The sequence below is a fragment of the Dryobates pubescens genome, chromosome 1, assembly GCF_014839835.1.
Source record: "Dryobates pubescens isolate bDryPub1 chromosome 1, bDryPub1.pri, whole genome shotgun sequence".
Classification (NCBI taxonomy): Eukaryota; Metazoa; Chordata; class Aves; order Piciformes; family Picidae; genus Dryobates; species Dryobates pubescens.
The window spans coordinates 3,061,694-3,088,879 of record NC_071612.1 but is presented as its reverse complement, the minus strand read 5'-3'; the positions used below and the strand labels follow the sequence as shown (position 1 = coordinate 3,088,879).

Sequence of the window (27,186 nt, the reverse complement as noted above, 5' to 3'; positions counted from 1 at the left end):
TTGCTGATTAATTCTGCAGCCGAAATGTAATGGATGGGATAATTAAGGCATCATCAGGGATCCTGTTCAAAAGGTTTGGCTTCCTTTAGTGGCGCTTATGCTTCAAAAAACTACAATGCAATTGTTCCTAGGAAATATTAATAACAAACCCAGACATCTGATGGCTGTTAGCCCTCAGGAATGAGATAAATTTCAGCAAACTAAAAGGTCAAGGAAGAGGAGTGCAATTATTTCCACTTAATAAAGGTGTTTTCACTTTTTTCTTTCACTCCATTGCAGGTGGTTACAACTGGAAGGGGGAAAAAATGTTGCAAGAAGTTAGGGTTTCCATTTTCTACAACATAATGAGTTTCAAGGCCCAGCTTGACAGGAGGCTGGGCCACCTCATTCAAATGATATTCTTACCCTGTAAGGTTGGACTAGGCTCAGGGGAGACCTTATTGCCATCTACAACTGCCTGAAGGGAGGTTGTAGCCAGGTGGGGTTTGGTCTCTTCTCCCAGGAAACCAGCATCAGAACAAGAGGACACAGTCTCAAGCTGTGCCAGGGAAGGTTTAGGCTGGAGGTGAGGAGAAAGTTCTCAGAAAGAGTAATTGGCCATTGGGATGTGCTGTCCAGGGAGGTGATGGAATCACTGTCTCTGGAGGTGTTCAAAAAAGGCTCAGATGTAGCACTTGAAGCCATGGTTTAGTTGTCAGGAGGTGTTAGGTATTAGGTAATAGGTTGGACTTGATGATCTCCCAGGTCTTTTCCAACCTTTCTGATTCTATGATTCTATGATCCTTGAGGTCCCTTCTTACCTGGCATTCTATGAACCTATGAATGAGGTCCGAGTGATGACAACATCACAGCCCTACACTGCCACACTGATGTTTTGCCAACTAACAGAGAAACATTCCTTTCCCTTCCTTACCCAGGGTGCAAAATGATGAGGTCTGCTCTGCTATGTTTCCTATTTCAGCTCAATCAGGCACAGCAGACTAACAGTCTTCAGACCATCTAAAATCTACTTTAGGCTTGCTCCTCCTTTCACTTCTTCACCGCCTCACAACCACCTCACCACCACACTTAACACCTGGTGACTGAGGTTTGGCAACGCCCTGGGGTAGGGAACAACAGCTACAACCCTCCCCTCTGCCCAGTTGTTAGCTCCATTCCCTTTTTTCCCTCCAGTATGAAAGGCTGTGCTGTCTGTTGCTGGGAGAAAGCAATTGTTTTCAAACCTCATTAATAAAAGATGCAGCCAATGCCAAGCTCGTGTCGCTATTTCAGACACCAGCAACCGCATTAATTATTAATCCTCTTCCATTTCTCACAGCAAATCTCAGGTCACAGGGGTTATACAAAGGAGACATTAGAGACCAGGCTGGTTCACAAGCTCCCTTTTAGTACAGCTGATCAAACAGTCTATGGTTAGTATCTCATTTAATAATGTTTTGCCCTGAATTTCTTAAAGAGCTTTTGATTCCCAAGAGCTGGTCAAACGGAAACACAAATTTGGATTCATTACTTTCCCTCTGCTTTTTTGTTGTTTTTTTTTTTCCTTCCTGAAGCATTTTTTTGCAAGCCAGTTTTTCTCTAGAGGAAATGATTGCAAGCTCTGGAGATGATAAAATTGTTCAGTGACAGAACAAATCCCATTTCGGAAAGAAGCTGGCCACAGCAACCCAATGCAGAGCTACAGGCTGGGGGCTGAGTGGCTGGAGAGCTGCCAAACAGAGAGGGACCTGGGGATGCTGATTGACAAACACCTAAACATGAGCCAGCAGTGTGCCCAGGTGGCCAAGAGGGCCAATGGCATCCTGGCCTGCATTAGGAATAGCGTGGCCAGCAGGAACAGGGAAGTCATTCTGCTCTGTACTCTGCATTGGTCGGGCCACACCTTGAGTCCTGTGTCCAGTTCTGGGCCCCACAGTTTAAGAAGGACATTGAGACACTTGAACGTGTCCAGAGAAGGGCAACAAGGCTGGGGAGAGGCCTTGAGCACAGCCCTGTGAGGAGAGGCTGAGGGAGCTGGGGTTGTTTAGCCTGGAGAAGAGGAGGCTCAGGGGAGACCTCATTGCTCTCTAGAACTACCTTGAAGGTGGTTGTAGCCAGGAAGGGGTTGGTCTCTTCTCTCTAGCAATCAGCACCAGAACAAGAAGACACAGTCTCAAGCTGCACCAGGGGAAGTTTAGGCTGAGAGGTGAGGAGAAAGTTCTTCACTGAGAGAGTCATTTGTCATTGGAATGTGCTGCCCCAGGAGGTGGTGGAGTCACCATCCCTGGAGGTGTTCAAGATTGGATGTGGCACTTGGTGCCACATGAGGTCCGTGGTGACAGGTTGGACTCGATGATCTTTGAGGTCTCTTCCAACCTTGGTGATACTGTGATACTGTGATAGATGGCCACCTTAGAACTGTCTGTGCAACTTGTAATCCTCAAGGAAGCCAGACAGGCAAGGAATGGAGCTAGGAGGAGACTTCAGGAATATTCTCAAATAAAGGCAGAATGGAGGGAATAGAATAGAATAGAATAGACCAGACCAGACCAGGTTGGAAGAGACCTTCAAGATCATCACATCCAACCCATCAAGTAACAGGGATTTTAAACATAAGGAAACCCCAGGAATCTGCTGAAAGCAAGAAGGCTCTGGTCATTGTTCAGTATGTCAGATAACTCAGTGATTTAGTCTTTTTTTTAGTGGAAAAGTCTATTTTGATCTCTGAGGTCTTTTCCAACCTTATTGATTCTGTGATTCTATTCCTGATTCAAACTCCTGGAAGCGTTTCAGCTTCCTGCTCACAGTCAGTATGGGATCACACTGGCTTGGTGCACCGGCTCTTGGGGCGTACAAAACAACTCTTCTGGCCAAGTGCTCCTTTGCATAATGTTTAATTGCACTTCTTGGTGTGGTTTTCTAGGTGTCATTTGCCTATCAGCATCTCACAACTGTTTGTAGGACCAAAGCTAGCTCAGGAAAATTGTCTTGGTTTAACACTTTGCAAGGAGAAGAGTTTAGAGAAAGCTGAAGGGAGGATGCAGCCAGATGGGGGTTGGTCTCTTCTCCCAGGCAAGCAGCACAAGAACAAGAGTACACAGTCTCAAGTTGCACCAGGGGAAGTTTAGGCTCAAGGTGAGAAGAAAATTCTTCACAGAAAGAATAACTTACCATTGGAATGTGCTGCCCAGGGAGGTGGTGGAGTCCCTGTCCCTGGAAGTGTTCATAAAAGGACTGGATGGGGCACTTGGAGCCATGGTTTAGTTGTCAGGAGGTGTTAGGTATTTGGTAATAGGTAGGACTTGATGATCTCTGAGGTCTTTTCCAACCTGGTTGATTCTGATTCTGTGAAAGAGTGAAAGAAGGGAAAGAAAGTTCATGGGAGAAAGCCTCATGAGTGAGAAAGAGAAAGGAAAAAATCCTTTCTCAGGATGCTGGTTCATGTTTGTCGCCACTTCACAAATCCATCACTGAGAGCCCTCAGGGAAATGAAAATGTTGGTTGTCTCTTCAAGCTGTTGTTGGAAATGGGATCATTTGGAAGTTTTCCCCAGTAGAAGAGAGGATTTCATGCACCACAATGCACAGCTTTCTTGTGAGACTGAGGATACTAAGGATCTAAATGGGAGTGTGAAGCTTTCCCACAGAGACCTTCTTGCCATTCCCCCTCTCACGGTGTGGCTGCAAACTGGGGGTCTGTGATCAGACAGGCAAATCCTGGAAGAAATCAGGTGTGATTTGAAGCCTGTCTGAGGCAAAGCACACCTCAGTATGATGAAGTTGGTGCCACTTAGCAGTTAGAGGACCTGTCTGCCTGAAAATGGACTGTGCTGATGGCATCACGCATTCTCAGCTGTTAAAGACTAATTCTTTTATACTCCGTGTGGGAGAAGCATTCCCTCTGAAGCACTCAACTCATTGAGAGCTTGAAGTCTCATACCAACATGCAACAATCAAACCAGGCCAAATATCAAGCAGTTCCTTTACTCAGGTTTCATATCCTCACCAAGACATTCCCAAAGTTACTGCAGGGAGCAGGTCATGACAAGATTGTGTCCCATCTGCCCACAGCAGCAGAGAACCCCCATTCACTATCCTGCTTTAACCCTCCAGCAACCATATAATAGCCAACACATCCCATATCCAAGAAGCAACCTGATTTTTCCTTACCAGTGACAGACATTTACATCCTTTCCCATAGGAAAACCAGAGGACAGACAAATTGAAGGCTGCCAAGGACTAGGGGGAATGGGAAGAAAAACAGAAATGGGTAGATTCAGATTGGATGTTAGGAAGAAGTTTTTCCCCATGAAGGAGGTGAGAGACTGGCAGAGGTTGCCCAGGGAGGTGGTGGAAGCCTCATCCCTAGAGGTTCTGAAGGCCAGGCTGGATGGGGCTGTGAGCAACCTGCTGTAGTGTGAGGTGTCCCTGCCCATGGCAGGGGGGTTGGAACTGGCTGAGCCTTCCAACCCTAACAATTATTCTGTGATTCTATGACTTACACTGGCAAAAACAAGCATGCAGGAAACCACTTCATTTTAGCAGCAGCAGTGTAAAACTGTGAGCTTTAACTTGCCTTACAATAAAAAGAACAACACACAACCCCCCACAATACAAGGAAAAGGTTATAATGACCTGGTGAGACCAGTGGAACAAATTACCTTGAAACAGTTATTTCACAGTTAACATTTTCTTATTTCTTATTTTCATGTTGCCATCCAATTTACTTCTTTGTTTCAACCATTACTTCAGGCTAGATCTTAAAATCCAGGCAGGCAGGCATGTTGATATTGTGACACTTTTCATTCAATGCCTAACAAAGTGGGACTGCTTCCCTGCATTGGGCTGCTTGCAATATTATTGCAATCACAGTGATCAATAATTGAGCCAAGCCTATTATCCAAGGAGAATCATAGAATCAGTCAGGGTTGGAAGGCACCACAAGGATCATCTAGTTCCAACCCCCCCGCCATGGGCAGGGACACCTCACACCAGATCAGCCTGGCCAGAGCCTCATCCAGCCTGGGCTTAAACACCTCCAGGGATGGAGCCTCAACCACCTCCCTGGAGATGGTACACAGGGTAGTACACAGGGTTTGTGCCTATCTGTCTTTCTCCTGCAAGGTAACTAACTCTGGGAGTTTGAGTTTGAATTGATGATGCCTCTGAAAACCTACTGCACATCTCCAGTTAATATGTGAGGAATACTTTTGCCTCTTCTTCAAGACAGGGAGCTCTCTGAGCAGGAAAATAAATGCAGTATGAGATTAGAAAAGTGTCTTCAGATTCAGCTGGAAGTTTCATGCTTACCCTCTGTTAAAAAAAAGCACCACAGAGCTGTCAAATGGAAGCTGCAGGAGGAATATTGTACAGAAGGAAATGGCATAGATTATTAAAGCTACAAGCTGAAAATGAGAGACAGCATCAGCAAGAGGGAGCAGAGCAAGAGCACATAAATGCATTAGCAGGATACATGGGATGGCAGTGCTGTGTTATCCCCACTTCCAGGAGAAGGTTTGGTTTGTCATAAATAAAGTTGAAAGCCCCCTTATAAATCCTGCACGTCTCTTGCTACCCAGCCAGCTGCACATTCTGAACAGCTAACTTGTGTTTAGAAGGAGCTGGGGCTCTTGGTCTGCATCATGGAGTCATAGAATTGTTAAGAATGGAATGGAATGGAATGGAATGGAATGGAATGGAATGGAATGGAATGGAATGGAATGGAATGGAATGGAATAGACCAGGTTGGAAAAGACCTTTGAAATCATCAAGTCCAACCTATAACCCAACACCATCTAATCAACTAAACCATGGCACCAAGCGCCTCATCCAGGCTCTTCTTAAACACCTCCAGGGATGAGGACTCCACCACCTCCCTGGGCAGCACATTCCAATGGCCAATTCCCCATAGCAAACTCCTGGCCAAGCTGTCAGCCCATGGCTTGGATGGGAGCACACTGCGATGGGTTAGGAACTGGCTGGAGGGCCGAGCCCAGAGAGTGGTGGTGAATGGTGCCACATCCAGCTGGCAGCCAGGCACTAGTGGTGTGCCCCAGGGATCAGTGCTGGGCCCCATGCTCTTTAACATCTTTATTGAAGATCTGGATGAGGGCATCGAATCCATCATCAGTAAATTTGCTGATGACACCAAGCTGGGGGCAGGAGTTGATCTGCTGGAGGGTAGAGAGGCTCTGTAGAGGGACCTCGACAGGCTGGGCAGATGGGCAGATGCCAAGGGCAGGAGATTGAACACATCCAAGTGCCGGGTTCTGCACATTGGCCACAACAACCCCAGGCAGAGCTACAGGCTGGGGTCAGAGTGGCTGGAGAGCAGTCAGGCTGAGAGGGAGCTGGGGGTGCTGGTTGATGGTAGACTGAACATGAGCCTGCAGTGTGCCCAGGGAGCCAGGAAGGCCAATGGCATCCTGGCCTGCATCAGGAACAGTGTGGCCAGCAGGAGCAGGGAGGTCATTCTGCCCCTGTACACTGCACTGGTTAGGCTGCACCTCGAGTCCTGTGTCCAGTTCTGGGCCCCTCAGTTTAGGAAGGAGGTTGACTTGCTGGAACGAGTCCAGAGAAGAGCAACAAAGTTGGTGAGGGGTTTGGAACATAAGCCCTACGAGGAAAGGCTGAGGGAGCTGGGGTTGCTTAGCCAGGAGAAGAGGAGACTCAGGGGTGACCTTATTGCTCTCTACAACTACCTGAAGGGAGGTTGTAGCCAGACGGATGTTGGTCTCTTCTCCCAGGCAAGCAGTACCAGAACAAGAGGACACAGTCTCAGGCTGCACCAGGGGAGGTTCAGGCTGGATGCTAGGAAAAAGTTCTATAGAGAAAGAGTGATTGCACATTGGAATGGGCTGCCTGGGGAGGTGGTGGAGTCGCCATCACTGGAGGTTTTCAGAAGAAGACTTGACGGGGTGCTTGGTGCCGTGGGTTAGTTGCTTGGGCGGTGTTGGATTGATTGATGGGTTGGACGCGATGATCTTGAAGGTCTCTTCCAACCTGGTTTATTCTATGTATTCTATGTATATCTCTTTCTGGGAAGAATTTCTTCCTAACATCCAGCCTAAACCTCTCCTGGCACAGCTTGAGACTGTGTCCTCTTGTTCTGGTGCTGGGTGCCTGGGAGAAGAGACCAACCCCCACCTGGCTACAACCTCCCTTAAGGTAGTTGTAGAGAGCAATAAGGTCACCCCTGACTCTCCTCTTCTCCAGGCTAAGCAACCCCAGCTCCCTCAGCCTCTCCTCACAGGGCTGTGCTCCAGACCCCTCCCCAGCTTTGTTGCCCTTCTCTGGACACCTTCCAGCATCTCAACTTTCCTAAACTGAGGAGCCCAGAACTGGACAAAGGACTCAAGGTGTGGCCTAACCAGTGGCAAAATGACTTCCCTGCTCCTGCTGGCCACACTATTCCTGGCAGAAAGAGAGAATCTATCACTTCTGAGCCAAAGCAAGACATAGCAGGACCATAGTCACACTCAAAACTCACTAAAGAATGAAGCATCCAAGTTTGCAGACAAATGTTCCTCCATAAACCTGAAGTTTCTCCTGTTCTGTGGAGCCAAGATGTATTTATATGCATATTAGTGAGGTGTTTTGTGAGACTGTTTTTGCCAATGAAGAGCATTTCAATTGCATTTCATGCCTTGAAAAAGGCAAACAAAAAACCTGTTACAGAGAGCTGCTGAAATATGGCTTCAACCAGAACTCTATCCCAAGGCACACAGGGGATTTGCTTTAATTATTTCATCAGTTTTAAGTAAAAGTAACTGTGTGCAAACAAGCAGTCTGGAGGGAAATCCCCATAACTAGCTGTAGTAAAACTGTCCGTTGAGGTCTGCTTTTAATTTAGTTGTCACAGTATCACAGCATGGAAGGGGCTGGAAGGGACCTCTGGGGATCATCAAGTCCAACTCTCCCTGCCAAGGCAAGGTCACCTAAAGAAGGTCACACAGGAACATGTCCAGGATGGGATTTGAATGACTCCAGAGCTGGAGACTCCAACACCTCTCTGGGTAGCCTGCTCCAGTGCTCCACCACCCTTAAATTAAAGTTCCTCCTCAGATTTGTGCCTGTTAGCCCTTGTCCTGCCTCTGGGTACTGCTGAAGAAAAAAGCCTGGTCCCATCCTCCTGACACCCACCCTTGGAGTACTGAGCAGCACTCATGTGATTCCCCCTGAGGCTGCTCTTTTCCAGACTCAAAATGAATCAGTTCTCTGTCTTTCCTCATAAGAGAGGTGTTCCAGTCCCCACTCATCTGTGTAGCCCTTTGTAGATGTGTCATATACGGCTGCAAAACAGATTAACAGATATCCAGGAGAAGCAAGAAGCACAATCAAAGAAAGAAGGAGGGGAAAGAACAAAGTACTCCTCCACTTAAAAAAAAAGAATCAGATGTGAACCTCGTTCAGGAATAGTCAAGCCACAAACCCAGAGAATTCAGCGGGAATTGAAAACATCTAATTGCTTGGGGATCTTAAATGAGACGCTCAGCCAAATTGTTCTACCCTCACTGACAGACAGCCGTGATGACTGCGGCGTTCTCAGACCTCGGGCCCCCCATTATCACCCATGAATTCCGAGCAACAATGACAACAATGGAAACTCACGAAGAAGATTAGTCTGCTTTCCCTGTGCCACACAGGAGGGCGCACAGGGGAGACATTAAACCGTGTGTTTCAAAGCTCCTTTCAGTGTTACAGACCAAGGAAAGATGTGGGTTTTTTCCGCGGCATTTGGGGGCTGCAACCATATTCTGCTTTTCAAGGGGGTGCTCAGGGGGTTTGCTTGGTGTTTGTTCTCAGAGCACCGTGCTAAACACACACACATCCTCCCTCCTCTTGGCCGCTGATGATGTGCTCAGAGCAGCGTGGATGAGAGTGATAGCACTGGAGCTCTTGGAATAAAATCGGCAGCTCCCAAGTGCTCTCTCTTGTGGTTTGTTTTTTTTTTTTCATGAAACGGACTGAAAAGGGTCTGGCTTTGCTGAAATAACAAATTAAAGAGGTAGTAATTCCTCCTAAATATAGAGTTTATCCATTCTGAAATATACAATAATAGTCCATCACCTGCATTTGTATCAGAAATAGTGCAGCCAGGAGTAGGGAAGAGATCCCTGCCCTCTGGACTCAGCAGTGGTGAAGCTGCACCTCAAATACTGTGTTTGGTGTAAGAAGGGCATTTTTGGTGCTGGAATGAGTCCAGAGAAGGGCAAAGAAGCTGCTAAAGGGTCTGAAGATCAGGTCTGGAGATGAGCAGCTGAGGTAACTGGGGTTGTTCAACTTAGAGAAAGGGAGGCTGAGGGGAGATCTCATCGCTCTCTACAACTCCCTGAGAGGAGGTTGGAAGGAGGTGCGGTCAATCTTTTCTCCCTAGTAACAAGAGAGACGACAATGATGATCTCTGGAGGTCCCTTCCAACCTCTAACGTGCTGTGATACTGTGAAATTGCACCAGCTGAGGCTTATGATGGATGTTAAGAAACATTTCTTCACTTAAAGAGTGGTCAGGCATTAGAGCAGGCTTCCAGGGAGATGGTGGAGTCACTGTGCCTGGAGGTGTTCAATAAATGTGTAGACATAGATAGCACTTTGGGACGTGGTGTCATGTGTATGATGGGAACAGGCTGCCCAGGAGGTTGGGGAGACATCTTCTCTAGAGATATTCAATACCTGCCTGGATGTGTTCCTGCGTGACCTACTCTAGGTGATCCTGCTCTGGCAGGGGGATTGGATTCGATGATCTTTCAGGGTCCCTTGCAACCCCTAACACTCCGTGACTCTGTGATGATCTTAGAGATCTTTTCCAGCCTTAAGGATTAGTGAGACCCCATCTGGAGTACTGGGTCCAGTTCTGGAGCCCCTATTACAGGAAGGACCTGGAGATGCTGGAGCATGTCCAGAGAAGGGCCACAAGGATGAATACCTCTCCTATGAGGACAGACTGAGGGATCTGGGGCTATTCAGTCTGGAGAAGAGAAGGCTCCAAGGAGACCTAATTGTGGCCTTCCAGAATCTGAAGGGGGCTCCAAGAAAGCTGGGGAGGGACTTTTTAGGGTGTCAGAGAGTGATAGGAATGGGGAGAATGGAGCAAAACTAGGAGTGAGTAGATTCAGATTGGATGTTAGGAAGTTCTTCCCCATGAGGGTGGTGAGAAACTGGCACAGGCTGCCCAGGGAGGTGGTGGAAGCCTCATCCCTGGAGGTTTTTACATCCAGGCTGGATGTGGCTGTGAGCAACCTGCTGTAGTGTGAGGTGTCCCTGGCCATGGCAGGGGGGTTGGAACTGGCTCACCCTTGAGGTCCCTTCCAACCCTGACAATTCTCTGATTCTACAATTTAACCCTTTCAGGGGAAAACACATTCAAAGCAATCAAGTCTGTTTAGCCTCTGCTAGGTGATGACAGGCTGAGCATTAGCAGAGCCCTGTTGGAGTGACTGCCTGTGAGCTGCTCAGCCAGCATGAACACTTCTCAGCTGATTACTTCATCAGGTTGTTTGCCTTTGACTGCACACAAATTACAGGCACATCAGAAAGCAATGCAGCGTGCTTCAAGATGTCATAACCCTTTCCACAGGCAGTGCATGCTTTGGAACAGCAAATGGAAAAATCAATGCACTTGGATCAGATAGTCTGGATTTGCAAAGCCTGGATATGCATGAATTGGAGTCTACAGAGCTCATACACACACACACTCCTGGACTGGTTGTGTCGTGCTGCTGAGTGTGTCCAGAACTCCCTCTGTAACAATTGTATTTGATTAAAAGGTGTGCTAAGATGTTGTAACTACCACCTTGAGTAAAGCTCGCTGGGTCTTTAAGCTGATTGTTAATTCATCGCCACCCGTGAGGGCTGGCATACTGATCAGGCTGTCTGGCAGCTTCTGGTGCAAGAACAAGCACTGCAAGCTCTTTCTGTCTCAAAGAGGGCTGTAGACTTCTCAACTCAGCATTCAGTAGGCACTCAGGGATGGTCTGCTGGTATCTGAAGAGCAAAGAGGAGGAAAAAAGCACAGCTTTCCAGTGGCAGAGTCACAACACCAAAGCTATGTTCCTCAAAGTTTCACTTCATGTGAAAGGTTAGGGCAGGGCCAGCTGTGACTCTTGGTGAACTCCCTCCCTTCCCAAAGGGAAAAGAAAGGGAAGAAAGGAGAGAGACTAATGGGGTGGGAAAGAAACTAAACCAGCTGGGATGGAAAGAAGAGCAATCCCAAGAAACAGAGAAAAATAGATACAAATCAAGAGCCAACCCCAGCCCTGATGGCAATGAGGGCACCATTGATACCACTGATGCTAGGGGCAGGCACCAGGCAAGTCCTAGACTGGACTCAGCAGCAGATAGGATCCAGATTCAGGAGGTTGATTCTGGAACTGGATTCAGGACCACAGGGAGTGGGATGGAAGGCATGTGTGACACTGGCCTGGGAAGAAGAGGCTGGACTCTGGGGATCCCTCAGCTTGCTCCTGAAGATGCCCTCCATGGGCTGCAACCCCTTATTGGGCAGTTGAGGGTCACCTGTCCTGTCCACTCCTCCCTTCAGCTGCCACCTCTGCTTTCCTGCCCCTCAAGGTGTGGCACAAGCTGTGGCAGTGCTCTTGGTGTGCCCAGGAGCAAGTCTCAGGCAGAGCCTTTCTGCAGCCCAGCCCTTGGCAGTACCTCTACCCGTCAGCTTCTCCCTGCTAGAAGCAGCCCCTGGCTGTGCAAAGCTGCCCTGAACTTCAGCAAATGCCTCACTGAGCAGAGTCTGAGCTGAGAACTCACAGCACTGACCAAGATTAATTCTGCTCTAGCTCAGACCAGGACACATACATAATGCAGGGACATCTTGATGTGCAGACGTGTAGAATCAGATACAAAGCAGTGTCCTTTCCAGGCTCTGCACAGCCCTCCTGGTGATCCTGGTGACACCTCACAATCTGCATCTTCCTGTGAGCAGATGAGAAATGAATGCAACCTGCAGTGGGAGCGCTCCCTGTGGATCAGTCCTGTCTGGAGGGTGAAAACACTTCTGTCCTCCCTCCTCATGTCACCATGTAGGCTTACAGCTCAAAATTACCTTTTGGACTTTTAACCCACAGTTAAAGAACCTCGTGTAACAGCAGCAGCAGTAGCCACCTGTCCTTGTGTGTGGGCAGGGGGAGTGCAAGCTTTGGAAGAGAATCAGTTGCAGTAAATATAGCAACAATTCTGGTTATTCCTCACCCCAAAACAAAACAAAACAAAAAAAAAAAAGAAAAAGAAAAAAGGAAAATAAAAGGGGGAGAAAGGAAAAATAGAAAAGAAAATAGGAAAATGGAAAAAAGGAAAAAAGAAAAAGGAAAAAATGGAAAAAGAAAAATAAAAAAAAGAATAAAGGAAAAATAAAACAGAAAAAAGGGAAAAGGGAAAAAGAAAAAAGAATAAAGGGAAAAAGAAAAAGGAAAAAAGGAAAAGGAAAAGGAAAAAGAAAGATAAAAAGAGAAAGAAAAAGAGAAAGAAAAAGAAAAAGAACAAGAAAAAGAACAAGAAAAAGAAAAAAGAAAAAGGAAAAGGAAAAGGAAAAAGAAAGAGAAAAAGAGAAAGAGAAAAAGAGAAAGAGAAAAAGAGAAAGAGAAAAAGAGAAAGAGAAAAAGAGAAAGAGAAAAAGAGAAAGAGAAAGAAAAAGAGAAAAAAGAGAAAGAAAAAGAGAAAGAAAAAGAGAAAGAAAAAGAAAAAGAAACAGAGAAAGAAAAAGAGAAAGAAAAAGAAAAAGAGAAAGAAAAAGAGAAAGAAAAAGAGAAAGAAAAAGAAAAAGAGAAAGAAAAAGAAAAAGAAGAAAAAGAGAAAGAAAAAGAGAAAGAAAAAGAAAAAAGAAAAAGAGGAAAAAAAAAGAAAAAAGAAAAAAAAAAGAGGGGGGGGGGGGGAAAAAAGAAGAAGAAAAATAAAAGCAAGGGAAAAAAATGCCCTTATTTTGCAAAATTCTGCCTGGAGTAAAAAGCAGCAGACATCTGATTTATCAAGCCTGATTGCTATGGACACTTTGTGCCAATGCTCCAGCAGCCCTCTCTGCAGCAGCTCTCCACGTTGGAAGTCTACATCAAGGTCTTTGCTTAATGCATGCTCTCCACGGAGCAGACCCGGCAGCCTCAGGCATGTTTTCCTTTTTAACCTCTTCTCCTCGATATTTTGCCTCAAAATTAGGGAAAACTTGGTGACAACCTGATTTGCATTGCTCAGAGGGGACTGTAAGCTGTTCTAGCCCCTCCAAAGTAGGTCACTGTGTTTCCTTCAAGGCTACTTGGAGCAGAGAAGGCTACTTGGAGCAGCGGAGCTTACTCCAAGACTGAGTTTGCTGCAAGACCTCATCACGTACAACTCATCTCCCTGCACATCTGCTGAGCTTCCCAGCGTTTCTTTCTTTGCAGCAGGCTGAGGGAAAAGCAGGAGCCATCAGCGGCCATTCAACAGTGATGAAGCAGGAAGCCTGGAAGGGATTCACCTGCTTGCTGACAGGCCGTGGCAGGGTGATAATAGTGTTTCTATTTTAAAGCTCAGATACTACAAGAATAGGATTATGCAAATATCCAGACATTCCTGAAGAGAGAAGGAACAGCCTGGAATCTTAAAGCCAGAAGATGTGGGCATGACTACATAATGAAGGGAATTTGCTTTCTCCAGCGTTCCCTGAATGTCTGAACCTGATCTGTGTTCTCAGAGTCCATCTAATGTCCACTGACACCAAATGCAGTCATGACCTCTCCTGTTAAGCACACAAACTGCAGCTGATGGCAGCAATGTTCCCCCTTTTATTTAATGATACAACAAAACATGCATCAGCAGAATCCCAAGCTGCATTTTAATCTGTTTTAAATGATATAAATGCAGCATGGGGATCAGAAGGGACCGCTGAAGATGATCTAGTCCAACCCTTTGCTGAAGGAGGGTCACCCAGAGCAGGTTGTCCAGCATCACATCAAGGAGTATCCTGACAAGAGAGACCTGAGCAACATGCTCCAGGGCTCTGACATGCTCACAGGAAAGAAGTTTTTCCTCATGTGGATGTTAGGAAGAAGTTCTTCCCCATGAGGGTGGTGAGAGACTGGCACAGGTTGCCCAGGGAGGTGGTGGAAACCTCATCCCTGGAGGCTGCCCAGGAAGCCTCATCCCTGGAAGTTGTTAAGGCCAGGCTGGATGTGGCTCTGAACAACCTGCTGTAGTGTGAGGTGTCCATGACCATGGCAGGGTGGTTGGACTTTGAGGTCCCTTCCAACCCTAACAATTCTATGATTCTACATTCAAATGGAATCTCATGTTCTGGTTTGTGCCCATTGCACCTTGTTTTGTCACTGGCCACCACAGAAATTAGGCTGAACCTATTTTCCTGACACCTGCCCCTTAGCTCCTGCTGGGCACTGAGAAGATCTCCTCTGGGGCTACTCTTCTCCAGGCTCAGCATCCCCAGGGCTCTCAGCCTTTGCTCCTCACAGAGCTGCTCCAGGCCCCTCAGCATCTTTGTAACCTCCATTGGACCCTCCCCAGTAGTTCCCTGTCTCTCTCTCAAATGGTTTTAGACATCTCTCTCAGAGTACATAACGACCACATTCAAGTCTATGCCATGTCAGGATGCTTTGTTAAAGATCTTTTATTCCCTTATGTTAGTTGCTTAGACTTTCCTTATCAGAGAAGGCTCTCACTCCTCTTGCACAGGGATTCTTTATCTATGGAGACATACATTAGAGAGATGTTGTAAGGAATGATACAGGCAGTGAACTAGTCAGATAAAGTAGTAATAGGGAGTGTGGAAGCATTTGAAGATTATCTTTTAGTTATGTATTTCTTCCTATTCTGCAGTCCCTAGAAAATGTGTTTATCCTAAATCAACCCATTGCAAGGTCTATTGGAAAAGCAATATATGGGATTGAGATATGCTTGGTAGCAAAGCAGCCACAGGTCCCAGAGCTGCTAGATTCTGGTTGATAAAGCTTAATATTTCTGAAGGATAAACCAGTTTATGTGTGAAGTCTGGGTGATATTCCTTTTTGGGTTTTTTTATCTACTCTACTTTCATTGAAGACAATATGATTTAGATCCAAATAAATTATGGAATGGAATATCCATGATGTCCCCATGAGCTCCTTCATTCTTTGGTGTGCCAAAAAAAATAGATAGGTGGAGGATTGGCAAGGAAAAAAAACAAAACCCAAACCAAACCAAACAAAAACCAGTTGAATTCATTTCTTTGGAATGAGTTTCTGCCTTTTATTGATTAAAAATAATGAACTTAAGTGATAGCTGCTCTTGCAGTGAAGGTGCAAAAATATCCTGTCATAAAATGGGAGGGGTTGCGAGGGACCTCTGGAGGTCACTCTCTCTGATACAAAGGTTTTTAAAGTAGAAGACAAACTGAGGTCCTCAGCACAGGAGAGACATGGACCTGTTGGAGCAAGCAGAGCTAGAGGAAGCCACAGAAATTATGAGAGGGCTGGAGCAGCTCTGCTGTGAGGACAGCCTGACACAGCTGGCATTGTACAGCCTGGAGAAGAGAAGGCTCCTGGGAAACCTAATTGTGGCATTTCAGTACTTAAAGGAGCAAATAAGAAAGAGGGGGACAGAGTTTTTAACAGGGCTTGTTGTGATGAGACAAAGGATGATGGTTTTAAACTAAAAGAGGGAGATTTAGGGTAGAGAGAAGGAAGAAATTAATCTACTGTGAGAATGGTGAGACATTGGCCCAGGTTGCCCAGAAAGGTGGCAGATGCCCTACCCCTCAAACCATTACAGGCTAGGGCAGACAAAGCTGTGAGCAACCTGCTCTAGTTGCAGATGTCCCTGCTAACTGCAAGGGGCTGGACTAGATGACTTTCAAAGGTCCCTTTCAGCTCATATCATTCCCTGATTTCATAGCTCTATTCCATAACTTATGTTGAAGAAGGAGGAGCAGTATTCCATAGAATCATAGAATCAACCAGGTTGGAAAAGACCTCAGAGATCATCAGGTCCAACCTATTACTTAATACCTAACACCTCCTGACAACTAAACCATGTGCCACATCCAAGTGCCACATCCAAACCTTTTGTGAACACCTGTGACTCCACCACCTCCCTGGGCAGCACATCCCAATGGCCAATTCCTCTCTCTGGGAAGAACTTTCTCCTCACCTCAAGCCATTTGTCACTGGTACTTTCCATGATGGGAAGGAATAAGTCCACAGGCAGAGCTTTTCTGAAGAGAGAAACCACGTTAGGTACAGAGAACAGACTGAGCTATAAATATTCCCTTCTACTGAAAGAAGAGCTAATAAGATCCTGCACCTGAAATCCCGCTGACAACATTCACATTCAAGAAATAAATAAATAAAGTCCTTTACCTCAGGCACTGAGGTAAATCCTGCAATTCCCGTTGGAAGGAATTCTTTGATGGCTTTGCAGCTGGAGCAAGCAAGATAAAGCAGTGGAGTCTGGGGAGAACTTGAGGTAATTCTGCAGGATGTGATTCTGTGCTGGATCAAGATCTCTAAAGTGCTGGGCAGGAATTTGGGAAGGGCTGAGACATTCCTGGGTGTGCTTGTTGTGTGTTTTCAGCTGTGCATGAGAGCCCTCTCTGCCTTGGCATTTTATTTATTGGACTTATTATGAGTGTAGATTATTTACTTGGTATAAAGAGAATAAAAGGACATAGCCTGAAGTAGGATGTTTGACAGGAGGTACCCCACAAGAGCCTGGACATGGAGGCCAAAAGGGCTCTCCACAGCATGCCTTGGTTTAGCACATTCTGCTGTAACAAAGCTCACACCCAAGAAGGGGAGCAAAGCACACAGGAGTCCCAATGGGTTGAGATAAGGAATAGACCAAGACACGGGACTAGGGGCAGGTGCAGCCACAAAAAGATCAAGGTCCTGGAAGAAGGGCAAATTTAGGAACCTTCTCCACACACACACTGGGAAACCAGGTCTCTGAAGGAGCAAGGGGAAGCATAAATGGCAGGAGCCAGTTTGGAGTAAGCATTAACCCACCTGCCAAGAGCTAGTTTTGACCCAGGGGGCTGGGGCCGCCTCTGGTGTGGGTCAGTCAGATTCCTGTAGTTCTGGCACGGATCAGTCTGGCCTCTGAGATTTCAAGTGGGGAGAGGAATCTGTTTTTAAGAGCACTCCAATCTGGAGAGAACTCCTGCAGCCGGCAAAGTGACTCTGTGATGACAGGTGACAAATGAACTCGGCTGTGACAAGTGAGAAAACTGTTCAGGGATATTAAATATTTAAACTATATTTCTTACATCCCCCTCCCTTTGAGAGGGTCAGATCCTTGGATATGCCTCTGGCCTGCAGATGGGTTCTAGGGTAAGAGCCCTAAGGCTGCATCAACACTTACTGCTCACTGCAAGCCCTGTGTTCGGTTCAGAAGAGAGCTTTAATATTTGATGCTGCTAACTCAGTAAAAGGAGAAGGGAGAAAACATAAAACAACAAAGCCAGATGCAGACCAGCACCACAACTTCACAGCATGTTTCTTTGCACTGAGTTTCTTGGTGCATGAACAAAAAGAAACCCCAAAAAATCCAGTCAGCTAAGGCTTTTCCTCCCACCCTCCTTCACTCACCCTCCCTGTTTAATTTAGTTGTGACCTTCCGTTTTTTCCTCTAGAGAAGCTTGATATTACTTTATAAAGGGCATTTTCACTTTTTAATTGAAAAAAGACAATCAGGCTGTGGCAGAAATTATTGTTCCCCACCTTGAAAATTAGTGCCTGGATTGGCTCTTCATCCCAGTTAAGCTGAATTGAAGACCTGGGGCCCATGTGCATCTTAATGTGTAAATTACAGGTCTTCTCCCTTTAGAAGCTCCAGAGCAATTTAGCTAAATAAAGGAGCACTGATGAAGGTCCTTGGTTGATTACCAAGCTTTGGAGAAGGACAAGAGCCAGCAATTATGATTTTTCCCTCTTGGTTTGGAAGACAGTTTTGTTAGAGCAGAGAGGAGAAGGGCTTTGGAGTGAGAGCACCATCAGGTTCTCCTGGGGGGAAGGAGAGGGCAGCTTTCTCTTTTAGCCACAGTGGGATGTGGTGTTCAGCTCAGATGGAAAATCAGAAGAAAAACAAAGTGGAGGTATTAAGAGCAGCCCTGCAGACAAGAACTTTGGGTTGCTGGTGGGTGAAAAGCTGAACTTGAGCTGGCAATGTGTACATGCAGCCGACCCCAAGCTATGTCCTGGAGTGATCCGCAGCAGTGTGGGCAGTAGGTGGAGGGAGAGGATTCTGACCCTCTGCTCTACTCTGCTGAGACCCCACCTGCCGTGCCGGGGCCAGCTCTGGAGTCCTCAGCACAGGAGAGATGTGGACCTGTTGTAGAAGGACAAGGCCACAGAATTGATCCGAAGTCTGGAAGACCTCTGGTGTGAGGACAGGCTGGGAGAGTTTGAGTTGCTCAGCCTGGAGAAGAGAAGGCTCCACAGAGATCTTAGAGCAGCCTTTGAATACTTAGAGAGGTCGATAAGAAAGATAGGGACAGACTTTAGCAGGGCATCTTATGACAGGACAAGTGGTGATGGCTAAAACTAAAAGACTAGACACGAGGAGGAAATCTTTTGAGACTGAAGGTGGTGAGACCCTGGCCCAGGTTGCGCAGAGAGGTGGCAGATCCTCCCCCCCATCCCTAGAACCATTCCAGGTCAGGTTGTCTGGGGCTCTGAGCAACATGCTTTAGCTGCAGATGTCCCTGCTGGCTACAGTGGGGTTGGACTAGATGACCTTGAAAAGTTTTTTCCAACCCAAACTAGTCCTCAGTTCTGTGCAAGACAATCCTCAGTTGCTGCCCAGGCTCACCCTGGCTGCAGTCCTACAGATTTTGTGATGTTCTATACTCTCCCAAAGCAGAGGCTCACACTTCAAACGAGGAAGGAGCAGAAGAGCAAGTAGGACTTCAGTAGAAAATGCCAATGTTTAAAAAGCAGGAAATGGGCAACGCTAAGCAGCTTTCTGACACCTTAATTAGAGATAACACTGCTCTTAATCTCAGAATTGAATTCATAGAAAATCAATTGGAGCATTTAAAAAAATATTGAGATTAGTCAGTAAGAGGCAAAGATTAATGTATTGACACTATTAACGAGGCAACTCAACTGTCAGAGGGTCTGGTCAGCAAGTTTGCTACAGCTTTGAAGGCTAAAAGCCAAAAAAGTTTACTTTCCAGGGCAAGTTGCCGTTCCTTTGGGAGACATTTTGGGAAAGAGTTGCATTGCCACAACGCTTCCTGTCGGTAACGAGGCTGCAAGAGGTCGGTGCTAGTCTTACACAAAGGCAACACAAATAGCAGTACTGAGAAGCAAGAGATAGGATAGGATGGGATAGGATAGGATAGGATAGGATAGGATAGGATAGGATAGGATAGACCAGGTTGGAAGAGACCTTCAAGATCATCGCATCCAACCCCTCTACCAATCCAACACCACCCAAACAACTAACCCATGGTACCAAGCACCCCATCAAGTCTCTTCCTGAACACCTCCAGTGATGGCGACTCCACCACCTCACCAGGCAGCCCATTCCAATGAGCAATCACTCTCTTTGTATAGAACTTCTTCCTAACATCCAGCCTAAACCTCCCCTGGTGCAGCTTGAGACTGTGTCCTCTTGTTCTGGTACTGGCTGCCTGGGAGAAGAGACCAACATCTGCCTGTCTACAACCTCCCTTCAGGTAGTTGTAGAGAGTAATAAGGTCACCCCTGAGTCTCCTCTTCTCCAGGCTAAGCAACCCCAGCTCCCTCAGCCTCTCCTCATAGGGCTTGTGTTCCAAACCCCTCACCAACTTTGTTGCCCTTCTCTGGACACCTTCCAGCAAGTCAACCTCCTTCCTAAACTGAGGAGCCCAGAACTGGACACAGTACTCGAGGTGCGGCCTAACCAGTGCAGTGTACAGGGGCAGAATGACCTCCCTGCTCCTGCTGGCCACACTGTTCCTGATGCAGGCCAGGATGCCATTGGCCCTCTTAGCTGCCTGGGCACACTGCAGGCTCATGTTCAGTCTACCATCAACCAGCACCCCCAAGTCCCTCTCTGCCTGACTGCTCTCCAGCCACTCTGACCCTAGCCTGTAGCTCTGCATGGGGTTGCTGTGGCCAATGTGCAGAACCCGGCACTTGGATGTGTTCAATCTCCTGCCGTTGGACTCTGCCCATCTGCCCAGCCTGTCGAGGTCCCTCTGCAGAGCCTCTCTACCCTCCAGCAGATCAACTCCTGCCCCCAGCTTGGTGTCGTCAGCAAATTTACTGCTGATGGACTCGATGCCCTCATCCAGATCATCAATAAAGATGTTAAAGAGCATGGGGCCCAGCACTGATCCTTGGGGCACAGCACTAGTGACTGGCTGCCAGCTGGATGTGGCACCATTCACCACCAGATATAATATGTTAGATACTTGGGAGGCCTTCTGCAGTGGTCTGAACAGATCAAAATCTCTGGAGAGGTCTATATCTAAAAAGTATCAGGTCTATACCTAAAAGGTGTCAGGCAATGATAGGACTAGGAGGAATGAAAAAAACCCTAGAAATGGGTGGATTCAGACCTCAAGGATCATCCGGTTCCAACCCCCCTGCCACGGCCAGGGACACCTCACACTCCAGCAGGTTGCTCACAGCCACATCCAGCCTGGCTGCAAAAACCTCCAGGGATGAGGCTTCCATCACCTCCCTGGGCAACATGTTATTGGTTTATCCTCGGGAGGATGACTAAGTTGGAAAAGGATCTTACTACTAACACCTTACTATTCATTGCACATCTCAATAGCAAGTAATTACAGAGATCATATTTGGCATTGTGTAATGACAAGACATGGGTGGGGAAAAAAAAAAAAAGTAATATAATAATAAAAATCAGAAGTCCAAGCAAGCATGAAATTGCATTAATTCAGATGAACTGCTAGCAATTGCACAAGGTGATAAATTGGGCTTTCTCTAATTATCTGTAACAATTTCATCCATCCATTAAAGCACCCCAGATTCCTTGTCTGCTCCTTGGTAGTACAGAATTGTCCTGCGCTCGTCCTTACGATGAACTGTTTGGGAAGGGCTGCCCAGCAGCCCTCAGCAGCTTAAGGAATTCCAAATGTGGTTTAAATCACAGTTGAGTTTGATGATCTTAAAGGATTTCTCCAATCAAAATGATTCTAAGAATATGTTGTTCTAAACATGGTTTAGTTGATTAGGTGGCGTTGGATCATGGGTTGGACGTGATGATCTTGAAGGTCTCTTCCAACCTGGTCTATTCTATTCTCTATTCTATTCCCTCTTCCCTCTTCCCTCTTCCCTTCCCTTCCCTTCCCTTCCCCCTTCCCTTCCCCCTTCCCTTTCCTTCCCTTCCCCCTTCCCTTCCCTTCCCCCTTCCACCTTCCCTTCCCCCTTCCCCCTTCCCTTCCCCCTTCCCTTCCCCCTTCCCTTCCCTCTTCCCCCTTCCCTTCCCCCTTCCGCCTTCCCTTCCCCCTTCCGCCTTCCCCCTTCCCTTCCCCCTTCCCCCTTCCGCCTTCCCTTCCCCCTTCCCTTCCCCCTTCCCTTCCTTTCCCTTCCCCCCTTCCTTTCCCTTCCTCCCTTCCCTTCCCTTCCCCCCTTCCCTTCCCTTCCCTTCCTTCCCTTCCCTTCCCCCTTCCCTTCCCCCTTCCCTTCCCCCTTCCCTTCCCTTCCCCCTTCCCTTCCCCCTTCCCTTCCCCCTTCCCTTCCCTTCCCCTCTATTCTCCTCTATTCTATGGATAACACCCTGCAGCCTCTACAGAATAGGGGCTGACCTGCTAGAAAGCAGCTCCATGAAAAAGGACCTGGGAGTGCTGGTGGAAAAGTTCACCATGAGCCAACAACATGCCCTCAGGGCCAAGAAAATCAGTAGTATCCTGGGGTGCACTAAGAAGAGTGTCCACCAGATCAAGGGAAGTTATCCTCTCCCTCCACTCTGCCCTAGTGAGACCACATCTGGAGTATTGTGTCCAGTTCTGGGCTCCCCAGTTCAAGAGGGATAGAGAAATACTGGAAAGAGTCTGAGAGGGGGCTACAAGGAGGCTTGTGTGGCTGAAACGTTTGTCTCATAAGGAAAGGCTGAGAGCCCTGGGGCTGGTTAGTCTGGAAGAGAGCAGCCTCAGAGGGGATTTTATTAATGCTCACAAATATTTGAAGGGTGGGTGTCAAGAAGGAACCAGGTTCTTTTCAGGGCTGCTGTGTGATAGGATGAGAGGAAACGGACACAAATGGAATGCAGGAACTTCCATCTCAACAGCAGGAAAAGCTTCTTTGATGTGAGGGTCACAGACCACTGGAGCAGGCTGCCCAGAGAGGTTGTGAAGTCTCCTTCCCTAGAGATTGTCAAAACCTGTCTGGACACATTTCTGTCCTGCCCTAGGTAGATCCTCTTTTGGTGCTGGACTCGATGCCCAGAGGTCCGTTCCAACCCCTACTATTCTATGATTCTGTGACTGAGAGGTTGAAATTAACAACTGCTGCATGTGATTAGTTTTGTTCCTACCATCATTAAGAAGCAGTTCCTCAATCCCAGGCAAACTGATCCTGTCTTCACACATCGTGCTGTGCAAGTTAAACCTACACTCCAACCCTCAGGAGGCAGTTTGATGCTGAAAACCCAGCCCAGGCATGTGGGAAATAGTGGTGGTGGGGAAAACCAGAAGAGAGATTTGTGACAATTGGCAATTATGTCAGTGCTGAGCTTTAAAGCACTAAAGAAATAATCACTGTGTGGTTGAACCTATTAATTAACATAAGTACTGCAGCAGGAAATATTTGGGTTTATCAGTTACAGTTCCTTTCTCACTCCATAGATCATCACTTCAGGTAGACAACTCACCCAGTGTTGTGGTTTTGCTTTCCTCCTTCCAGTATCAGCCCTCTACTTAGTAAAGCCATGCTGATGGTCATCCTCATCCAAAACCACTCTTCTTCTCATCTTCTGGCTTTATTTTTTAGAGAACACAGTCTCAAGCAACAGAGGTTTAGGCTGGATGCTAGGAAGAAATTCTTCCCAGAAAGAGAGATTGGCCATTGGGATGTGCTGCCCAGGGAGGTGGTGGAGTCACCATCACTGGAGGTGTTTAAAAGGAGACTGGCTGAGGCACTTGGTGCCATTGTTTAGTTGATTAGATGGTGTTTGATGATAGGTTGGACTTGATGATCTCAAGGGTCTTTTCCAGCCTGGTTAATTCTGTATTCTGTATTTTAGTTGAAGGCTGTCACTGAAACCTTGCAGGCCATAGCCTTTGCTGTCATAACTTCCTTGGCCCTACTGGGGTACTACAGACTTAATCCAGCTCAAAAAAGCTCTGGTTCATTCCTCCACCTCAGACCTCCCCTCATACCTGGTAATGAGCTGAAAGCCTCCTACACCCCCAGAGTTCCCACTTCCATCAGATGAAGCCCTGTCATTGTCTAACTCAGCTTCCACAGAGTGCCATGTGTTTGGCTTGTTCTGAGCACATCCTTTTCTTGCTTACCTCTGCAAACGTTCCCAGCCAAAGCTGGTGACTTCTTGCCACAGGCAGCTGAGTCCAGACATTCCCTCTCTTCACCATGAAGAGCCATTTGTTCATCTGAGCATTTTGCTTAGCCTCCATGACCTCATTATCACATCCAGCTGATTAATTGTGCTGTACCCATAGTAATTGGGCCAACAGGCACAGTGCTTAGGAAAGAAAAAAAAAAGAAACTAAAATTAAAAGTTGGGGTGGGTTGGGTTTTTTTGTGTTAAAACTCACAGCTGAGAGAGCAAGGCAGTGTGAGGGAACTCGTTGTTCATCAAGTGAGAGAAATGCAGACAAAGGATGGAAGGAACTAGGTGATAATTTATTTATAGATCTCTGCAGAAACACTGAAGTTAGCAAATACACCATCTGTTAAATAACTGCACTATTCCTCAGTGCATATTAGCAGCCTAAATGTGTGCCAAACACCTGATCTTAGCAATCCTGTTTGATGTTCTTCTCGACAAGGAACATTTCTGCTTTGCTAGGTTATGTCACAGTATGTTATAAAGCTAGGTGAGGTGAGGTTTGAGGGAGGTCGTCCTCCCCTTCTGTCCTAGTGAGGCCATACCAGGATCCATACTGGATCCAATTCTGAGTTTCCCAGTTGAAGAAAGGCAGGGAACTACTGGAGAGAGTCCAGTGGAGGCTACAAAAGTGTTGAGGGGACCAGAGCAGCTCTTTGATGAGCAGGGGATGTAAAGCCTGGAGAAGAAAAGGCTGAGAGGAGATCTTCTCAGTGCTGATCAATAGTTACAGGGTGCAGGGCAAAAACAGAATCAGAGTCAACCAGGTTGGAAAAGACCTCAGAGATCATCAAGTCCAACCTATTACCTAATACCTAACACCTCCTGACAACTAAACCATGGCTTCAAGTGCCACATCCAATCCTTTTATGAACACCTCCAAGGATGGTGACTCCACCACCATCCTGGGCAGCACGTGGGGACAGACACTTCTCAGTGGTGCCCAACAACAGGACAAGAGGGACCAGGCACAAACTGGAACCCAGAAGGTTCCACCTGAATGTGAGGAGAAAATTTTTTGGTGTGAGGGTACTGGAGCCCTGGAGCAGGCTGCCTAGAGAGGTTGTGGAGTCTCCTTGTGTGGAGAGATTCCAAACTCACCTGGACATTGTGATCCTGGGCAATCTGTTGTGAGTAACTCTGCTTTAGCAGAGGGGGTGGACTGGGTGATCTCCAGAGCTCCCTTCCAACCCTCACCACTCTGGGATTCCTTGAAGAGTGACTGGGAGAAGACCAGCTGGGCTCTGCTGGCGTGCATACCATCTTGGGCCATGGAGAAGTGGTTTGGAGAAGTGGTCAGACTTTCAGGATCACAAGAGCAAAGTAGAACAAGTGCATTTATATTCATCTGCAGCTTATTTCTGATGTACATCTAACACATTTTAGATTGCAATTAATCATTGAAAACACAACCAGCCTCACAGGGGAGGAAAGGGCTGCACAAATCTTTTGGGCAAAGGGACTGTTTCCAGACCCCCCAAAAAAAGAGAGAATCATGATTTCTGCTGGTCCACCTCTTCCCTCTCTATCACCCTGGGCTACATAACACAGGCAGGCAATTTTATAACCCATTATTGAATCCCATCTGAATGAGGTGTCATAATACATCACAGGAGATGCTGCCTGCCTGGAGAAAGGGCCCAATAAAGATGACAACAGAAGTAAGGCTGCCCCCCCTAATGAGTTACTTTTCACTTAGTTTTTTCTTTGTTTTGCTCTTTCAGATGTTTGAGTTTGTGGTGTTTTGGGTTTGTTTTTTAATATGCAATGATTCTTTGTTACAGGCAGAGGCACTGAATAAACTCCTCCTGTCCATTTATCTATCAAAATCAACATCAGATAGGGAAAAAAAGAGAACTCTTCTGGTTAGGCTTACTAAATTTGGGGAGGAATGAGGGATCTAAAAGATGCCAAGTGATGCAGATGTTAATGAAGCACCTGAATGGACACTCTAAAGAAAGTGTCTCCCCCTGGAGCTATTTAAAAATGGGTTAAATAAGTAACTTATGACAGACATGGCATACTTGAACCTGTCATGGGCCAGAGGACTGTGTCCAGTTCTGGGCCCCTCAGTTTAGGAAAGATGTTGAGATGCTGGAAGGTGCCCAGAGAAGGGCAACAAAGCTGGGGAGGGGTCTGGAGCACAGCCCTGTGAGGAGAGGCTGAGGGAGCTGGGGTTGCTTAGCCTGGAGAAGAGGAGGCTCAGGGGAGACCTTCTTGCTGTCTGCAACTACCTGGAGGGAGGTTGTAACCAGGTGGGGGTTGGTCTCTTCTCCCAGGCAACCAGCACCAGAACAAGAGGACACAGTCTCAAGCTGTGCCAGGGGAGGTTTAGGCTGGATGTTAGGAGGAAGTTCTTCCCAGCAAGAGAGATTGGCCATTGGAATGTGCTGCCCAGGGAGGTGGTGGAGTCACCATCACTGGAGGTGTTTAAGAGGGGATTGTTTGAGGCACTTGTTGCCATGCTTTTGTTGATTAGAAGGTGTTGGGTGATGCTGGGAGCTCCAAATTGGACACAGTACTCCAGGTGGGGTCTCACCAGAGCAGAGAGGCAGAACCCCCTCCCTCGTCCTACTGCTCTCCCTTCTTTTCCTGCAGCCCAGCACACAGCTGCCGTCTGGGCTGCCAGAGACCACTGCTGGCTCATGGGGAGTTTGTCATCAACTGACACCCCCAAGTGCTTCTTCTCCAGACTGCTCTCCAGCCACTCTTTGCCCAGAGAGGTGCACTTGTCATTGTTGAACTTCATGAGATTGGTTTTGGCACACCTCCTAAGCCTACCCAAGCGCTTCTGGTTGGCATCTGTTCCCCTCAGTGTGTAAACCAGACTCTAGAGCACAACATCATCCACAAACCTGCTGAGGGTGCCTCAGTCCCACTGTCCATGTTGTCAACAAAGATGTTTTCACAGTGCTGGTCCCAGTGCTGAACACACAGCCTCAGGCCAGCCAGCCCAAGCAAATGCTCATCTACTGTCTTGACAGCTGTCTCAGGGGCCACTTTTTCATACAAATACCTTCTTCCTTCTCAGCAGACACTTACCTTCTTCCTTCTCAGAAGATACTTAACCCACAAGAAAGAAGAAGAACAACAAAGCTGGTAGATGTTCTCAGAGTGAATTTTCAAACAAGTTAGTAAAGAATTCCACACTTAAAGACTGAACCAGGAAGCAACTTTAAAGTATGACTCCAAACTCTAGTTAGCCATACTGCAACCATCCACTGTTGTTATTTTCAATTAATATTACAGGATGGAGTAAAACTAAATACATTCTCCCTTTCTCAACCTTCTTTCTTCTTCCCCCTGCCCACCCCCCCCCCCCCCCACCTTTTTTGGTCCTTTCAGACTAGCCAGACTGCAAGGCAGAGGTCTAACCAGCAGGCAATTAAAGGAGCATCAGAGTTTCAAACACTTTCTCAGTGTATCGACAGGCACCATCTATTGTGGCTGTGACAGCACGAGGAGGTGCTACAGCTGCCTAATTCAATTCAGTCACCTCTGAGTAGACAATGTCTTCATAGGAGGCCAATATACAGGAGATGAAGAGGAGGAAAGAAAAATTAACTGTGTAAAGTTCAGCTGAGGGGGAGAAAATTGATGTATTGACATAAATAGCTGAGCCTGTAGAGGTGGTAATCATTATTGCTTCGACCAAGGAGAATTGTTTCTCTATTGAGCTCTGGATCAGGTAGTTGTTCAGCTGATGAAAAATGGAACAATTGTTT

At 47.0% G+C, this 27,186-nt stretch overlaps 1 protein-coding gene across 1 annotated transcript in view; it reads left to right on the top strand.

Annotated features, from left to right (window-relative positions):
- LOC104305109 (contactin-6) overlaps window positions 1–27,186 on the top strand; it is a 203,351-nt gene that overhangs the window by 79,536 nt on the left and 96,629 nt on the right. The gene's annotated exons all lie outside the window — the stretch shown is intronic.